Source organism: Crocodylus siamensis, chromosome 1 (genome assembly GCF_052110815.1).
Source record: "Crocodylus siamensis isolate JL-2025a chromosome 1, ASM5211081v1, whole genome shotgun sequence".
NCBI lineage: Eukaryota > Metazoa > Chordata > Crocodylia > Crocodylidae > Crocodylus > Crocodylus siamensis.
Window position 1 is genome coordinate 250,835,830 of NC_143395.1, and position 6,874 is coordinate 250,842,703.

The following is a 6,874-nucleotide window of genomic DNA, read 5'->3' on the forward strand; positions in this document are numbered from 1 at the left end:
CTATGACACTATAGCAAAAGGGATATTGTAACATACATGTATCAATATACTGTTTAAATAAAAAATTCTAGTTACAGTTTGTGCATTTTTAGCCCCTATTTCTCAGGTTTCAGTAATATTGCATCTCACTCTTTAATGATGCATTTATCAGAATATCTCTGTGCTGCTTAATCATTAATCTGGCTTTTCAATCTAACTTGTGTCCTATCTTTAAAAGTAGAAAGAGTAGCACAACAGCCTCCACAAGAGAAGGTTGAGAGGTGACCTTATGGCTGCCTATAAATTCATCATGGGGGTACAGAAGAGAATTGGTGAGGCTCTACTCACCAAGACACCCCTGAGGGTCACAAGAAATAATGGCCATAAACTAGCAGAAAGCAGATTTAGACTGGACATTAGGAGGAACTTCTACACAGTTATAGTGGCCAAAATCTGTAATGGGCTCTCAAGAGAGGTGGTGCTCTCCCCTACCCAGGGAGTCTTCAAGAGGAGGTTAGATAGGCATCTGGCTGGGGTCATCTGAACCCAACACTCTTTCCTGCCTATGCAGGGGGTCGGACTTGATAATCTATTGAGGTCCCTTCTGACCCTAACATTTATGAATCTGTGAACCCCAACTAAATATTAGGAATGCCCAATGGTTGGGGAGAGGCAGATAAGTGTGGGAGTTTGTATGGCAAGTGAGAAGTTATGGAGAGTTTGGGAACTAACAGGTTGTCAGATGGCAGTGTACCAAACCCCATAACCCCAGGAACTAGCACAGGGAACTACCAAGGGAAGTTTCCACTTTTATTTAGGGGATGATGGGCATTCGGGTAACAAGCCAACAGGCTAAAGAGGTTGGGTAAGAACAGGTAAATAAACAGGGTACATACACTTAGGATATATATAACAGGAAATAAACAGTGTCTACAGTGTTGAAACCACAAAAGAACATTGAAGAAGAGAAAAGAAAAGAAATATTTACCAACATACTTAGTGCTCACAGCAAGGAGAGAAGGAGAGATGAATGCCCTGGGAGCTGCAGTTCTGGAGCAGCTGCTCCATGGAGCTAGAGCAGCCCAGGAAAAGCTGAAAGAGGAGTGTGCAGGTGAGCATGGTGAGCCGAGGAGTCGGGATCAGTGTCCAGAACCCCAAGAGGCAAAGTGGGATGTCCCCAGTGGCACTGAGCCAGGGGACAGCTGACAATTAAGCTCAGAAGACCTTTATTAGGCTGGGAGACACCGGCCAGAGAGACACTACAGAGCAGAGCAGCATTTGCAGTGAGGGAGTGATGCTGTGAAAGGGCCAACCAGGAGAAAAACGGCTGAGCTCCAATTGTTAGGGTACTGATTTTTTTGCATTACTTTAATTTTCTTTGTATACATGACTGTGTTGCTTGCCATGCACTCATCTCCATTGGCCAGCAGAGTATTGCATCAGGTGACCAGAACCCCAACCTCAACAATTTAAAGGAGAAAATTCCCCAGACAGATCAATATCCCTGGGGCAGTGGATATTGGCATGGATGGGTTTCTGTTCTTTTTGTTAATTTAGATTACTTTGTTTTGTTGTTATTATTAGATGGCTTACCCATCACGGAGGGAGACTATACAAAAAGCTCTCTCCTGATCAACTGTGGAACTTACCTGAGACTGAAGCAGAAGTCCATTAGTCCACACCAATTTAGTTCCATCAAGATGGTTGTCTAGACACAAACAAACCTTTGAAAGAAAAGAAGAGATGCCAGTTAAGATTGAGATAAACAAGTGATAGCGTAACATCTAGGTGGTACTAGGCCAGGGTGTAAGGGATGTCGGAGCCCCAAAAGAAACCTACATAGAGCGATTGTCATCTGGTGGTGGTGCGAATTACCACCCATGATTGTTATCATCCTAAACAATCAACACGTAGCAGGTGGAAGTTGGGACCACCACCACAGAAAACTAGGCAGGTGATCGTGTGACCAAAGATCATGGTTGGGAAGATACCCAGTGGCCATACCTATAACTTTAACTGGGTAAAGCCCTGAAAAAAACATAACGAGTAACAGATAGGGAACACTAACACTGGTATATGCACTTTAGAAATTTTAAACCCTCTCCCACCAACTTCAGAAGGACTCCAAACCAGTCTCTGGTCCCAAACCACTTAATTGCTATCTGTTTGGGCTCCACATCTGAGCCCTGGTGCTGCAGTTCACACTCCTACCTGCTTTCCACACTCACACCATATGCCTTTGTTTCTGTTACACTGTTCTGTACCCCCACGCTGCTCCTTTTGCTTCCTCTTGTTTCCTGCATCCTTCTGGGAATTGTAGTGCATTTTACAGTTCCTTCCTCCAGTCCCTTGGGGGCTTCTGGGAGCTGTAGTTCACTTTAAAACATTACAATACATTACAGAATAAAGTAAGCAAAAGAACGGTAGTGAGGAGGTACTGTATTTCACAGTCCACAAGTTGAGGTTTGAAGTGCAATATTTAACCCTTAAAATTCAACCTTGACTTATACATCATATCACTATCCCCTGAGAGTGGCACTGGGCTCAACTCTTGGCTGGTATGACCCCATCTGTTGTGAGCGGTGCTGATGCAGCCCAAGCAGCACCACTCGCAAAGAATGGGGCTATGCCAGCCAAGCACCAAGCCCAGTGCTGCTCACAGGAAACAGGAAAGGGGATGGGAATGGGGATGGGGCCAGGGACAGGAATGGGCTCAGCTGGGCTTGGTGCTTCACTGGCATGGCCCCATCCCCTGCAAGTGGCACTGTCTAGAATACACCAGTGCCACTCACAGGGGATGTGGCCACACCAGTCGAGTGCTAAGCCCAGCTTCACCCCCTGTGAGTGGCACCATGCTTGGCAGTTGGCAGCGCCACTCACAGAAGGTCCAGGCTTGGTGCTCAGCTGGTATGGCTCCACCCCCTGTGACTGACACCAGCAGCGCCCCTCACAGGGCATGAGGCCACACCAGCCAAGCACCAAGCCTGGCCTCCCACTTATACACTATGCCTATGAAAATTCTTACGTCTCATATTGGAAAGCTGGGGATCAACATATATACCATATTGACCTATACACCATGGAATACAGTATTTTGCTGAGAAAAAATGAGAGGGAAACAAGATAAGTTATTAGTATTTGGTATTCGATCAAGATTGCTATTAAGTTGCCCAAAAAAGAGCATATAAATACCTTTTTTCAGGAACAGAGAACTTTAAGAAAATGCACTGAAGTCTGTAGGTCATGTTAGCATCAAAGCTAGCAACATAATTTTGAGGCATGAAAGATAATAATTACAGATGTGTGTTCCTAATGGCATTAACATTCCCTAATATCACGTGGTGGCAGAATGCAGGACAAAGAAAGAAAGAGGCTTGGAGAAAATTAAACAATGAGGGAATATGGATGGGAAATAAAGAACATTTTCTCTCTCAAAATGAGAAATCGGAAACCTTCTGCAAAAGACACATGCCATACTCAGAACAGCCAGTATCCCAATACCTAAGAGAATCATTGACTGGATTCAGAGCAACTTAGACTGCTACATCCCAGGTAATGTTCCAAACATTGGACAGTGCAAGCATACAGAAGTCTTTCTTAACCTTAAAAATAAGTTTTCATTTCAAAGTTGGCTTGAGCTGAAAAGTTAAGTTCCAGATCTGAATGTATAAATTCAGAATTTATTTGGATATACAATTTTCATTCACCCTCAAACTTTGCATATAAACAGGATCCAAATTTAACCCCAAATGTATCATGCAGAAGTGTTTTTAAGTCCATATTATGTTTCATTCTACATCTCATAATAAGCATATTTCATCTAAATGCCCATATTATAAACGACCTGTATTAAAATACATGACATGTTGGTAACTTTATAAACAAAATATTTTTCATAGGTAACAAATAATTTTAAAACCTTTAAAACAATTAGTGCTTTGAAATTTGCCCTGTAACTGTTTTGTTTAAAAATACCTAAGAAATTATGAAGTATTAAGCATTTTATTCTTGTATTTGTAGTAGAAATGTTGTTAACCTGTTTTGCTTTTATATAAGGTTTAATGAGTTCTATCCTTTTAAGACAGGAAAAGCATGAATGAATGCATGGATGTAAAAAGTTAGCAATCACTGAAATATATTTGCACTTATATATCTTGTTTGGTCATTTTTTCTTACTACCAGAAATAAGAAATTAAAATTACAAACAACTTATAGCCCAAGCCTTCCAACACACAAATGATAACAAAAGATCAGTGTCTAAGATTTTTAAAAGTGCTTGGAGTCTCTTATAGGTTTAAGGGGAACATAGGCACCTAAGAACTTTTACAAATCCTTCCAGTCTCCTATCTGCATGTTTCAGCATTTAAGAACCTGCCCATTGCCTGAGGCTAGAAATAGATATTACTAAATGAAGCAGATCAGCTGATCCACTTCATTGGGCAAAACCTTGTCCTGTCTGTTGATACTGCAGAACAATGGGTTATATGTTCTCCTGGGGCTTGAGGGACTGGGAATTCCTGGACAGGATTAGGCCCCCCACAGCCTAAGGTCACCTGCCCAGCGCCCAGCTGCTCCCACTTTCCCAGCCACATTTCTGGGATCTCTGGGGACCTGTCTGGGGAGTAAGTAGGAAAAGTGCCTTCACAAGTGCCATAGGTAAGGACAACTCTTTGCTCACCTTTTGTAATGTCATAAAATGTTTTAGGACAGCACAATTCAAAACCTGGTGATGTCAGTTTCTAACCTAGGTAGTGCAATGACTCAATTCCTTTACAAATCTGTATTTTAACCACCTTTAAAAGGTTGATCTTCTTGTGCAGTTTCCAGAAGTGCGGACTCCTGCACTCAGGTAGCATCACATTGATAGTAGTGAGTTCTCACAAAGTTCTGAGACCTGTTGTAGTGGCAGAAAAGATTAAAGCAGGGTTGGATGTAGCATTAAACACTGAAGTGCATTACAAATTGCCTAGAGAGCTCTTCATGGACTAAATGGTGGAATCCCTTTCTAGTGCCCATTTTCTATTAATTGATTTTCTGTCCTTTTCTGTAGATAACCACAGTCATTTAATAAAGACATCTTTCACTTGTATTCCCTCCTTCTTAATTTTCATCTGTTCAACTTCTCTTCTCCTGCATTGAATATTATTTCTAAAATTCTCTTCTATTCATACCTTTTTTTTTCCTCTTCACAGGGTGCATATGTTGTAGAAACATGTTTGAAAGCCCTCTGTGCCTCTTTGGTATTGTTACCTTAGAGACAGCAGGTGTGAGAAGAACTCATGATTGACTGAACAGCCAGAAGGGAATAGATGGATGTGTGAGCCTGATGAAGGCTGAAATCAGTGTTTCAACTATCAGAAACTGCTTCAGCTGAAATTTAAAGGGACAGGTCTTGAAGCAGTGAATCAAGAGGAAATGAGTATGTTGCTGAGAAAATCAGCAAAATGAAACCTTTCACATTACAACAGCTTGTTGGAGTCTCCTGTGGAGGATGAGGAAACCAGGCCGTCCAGGGGCATTACACAGGAGATGCAGGAGGATGGTAACACCTGCTTTTTAGATCACAATGTGGGAGCAGCAGCTGAGGAAATTTTAAGTCCTCAAACCATGTAAGGAACCCCTGCTCCCTGAGCACTAGTTCTCTTCCCCTCCATCCTCAGAGCAACTATCCTCTCCTTCCATCCCATTTCTCCCTTACCCATCTGATGCTGCCTCTGCCTACAGCTGACCTGAGTACATAGGGAGCTGTGTTCAGGCAGGGGCAGAAGCATTGGTGGCAGCAGGCAGGTTCTGTCTCCTTGTCTGTTCAGAAACAGGTGAGGAAAGAAGAACCTGCCCACCACCACCCTTGTCTCTGATTGAACCCCATTTCCCACACAGCTTTCCCACAGGCCCAGCTGAAGCACAGCAGGAACCACTAAGGTAGCAAGCAGGTCCAGAGGAATAAGTAGAGAGAACAATTGGGGGAGTGTGAGGAGAGGGGTGTGGAAAGGAGGGGGTACCTGGAGTGCTGGGGGAAGCATATTGCCTGAATCAAAGACTTAAAAAGTCCCTAGTGGCTGCATGTGTCCACCTTAGTGGAGAGAAGGGAGGGAGACTGGGAGTGGAGGGTTACTGTGCAGTTACTCTGCAGCATTGGTGGCTGCTCTCTTACTCTTCTTGTCAGATCCTTTTTGATCCTCCAATGAAGCCGTCTGGTGAGTTTAGTGTTAAATCCTGTTTCACCTTTCACACCTAAGTGAAATTTATTGTGTAATTTTGTACTAGGTTTAGAGGGTTATTGTATCCATGATGATCCAGGAAATTTCAAAAAGCAGTTTTAAAATATCGTTTCTTGGAGCCACTGTATAATAGAGATGGCATTTTTGGTACTTATGCATAGTTATAATTGCTTGCAGTTATGCTCTGTGCTTCCTTTCTGAGCATGATCAGTAGGGTACACTCTGGCTGTATAGGCACACACCTGGACTAGAATTGCCCTGGTACATGCGCAAGTCCTAAAACTTTAGTCAGAGACAAAGCATGACTAGGAAGAGGGGGAACCCACCTATTTTTACCCAACTGCCTAAGCAACTGGTCTAGCTACTAGATCCCCCTCACCCATAGGTTATTTGAACCTACATCCCCACGCCTAGGGCTTTAACCTCCAGAGCTACTAGATGCCCAGCTCCCCCATCGAACTTAACTAACTAGGTAGCCAGTAGGAATGGTGTAAACCAAAGCATTTCTCTGGTTTACACTGTGATGGATGCATTATGTCTCTGCTATATTTTTATTTTGTACAATGAATATAAAATGGTTAGAGCACTTCACTGGCAAATGGGACATGCAGTTAGTTACTTTTGAGCTAAAAGGTGGAGGGCTACCCTCTTCCATTATATTGTTGACTAATATT

General features: G+C 42.8%; 1 long non-coding RNA gene across 1 annotated transcript; it reads right to left on the reverse strand.

The window, feature by feature from the left end:
* Positions 1-822: 822 nt before the first annotated feature.
* LOC149874344 (uncharacterized) lies at positions 823-2,227 on the reverse strand. The gene is made up of 3 exons (XR_016439925.1): positions 2,191-2,227; positions 1,629-1,703; positions 823-1,071 (listed from the first exon to the last, which is right to left on the reverse strand). It is a non-coding gene; the product is annotated as an uncharacterized LOC149874344 (long non-coding RNA).
* Between the last annotated feature and the right edge of the window lie 4,647 nt (positions 2,228-6,874).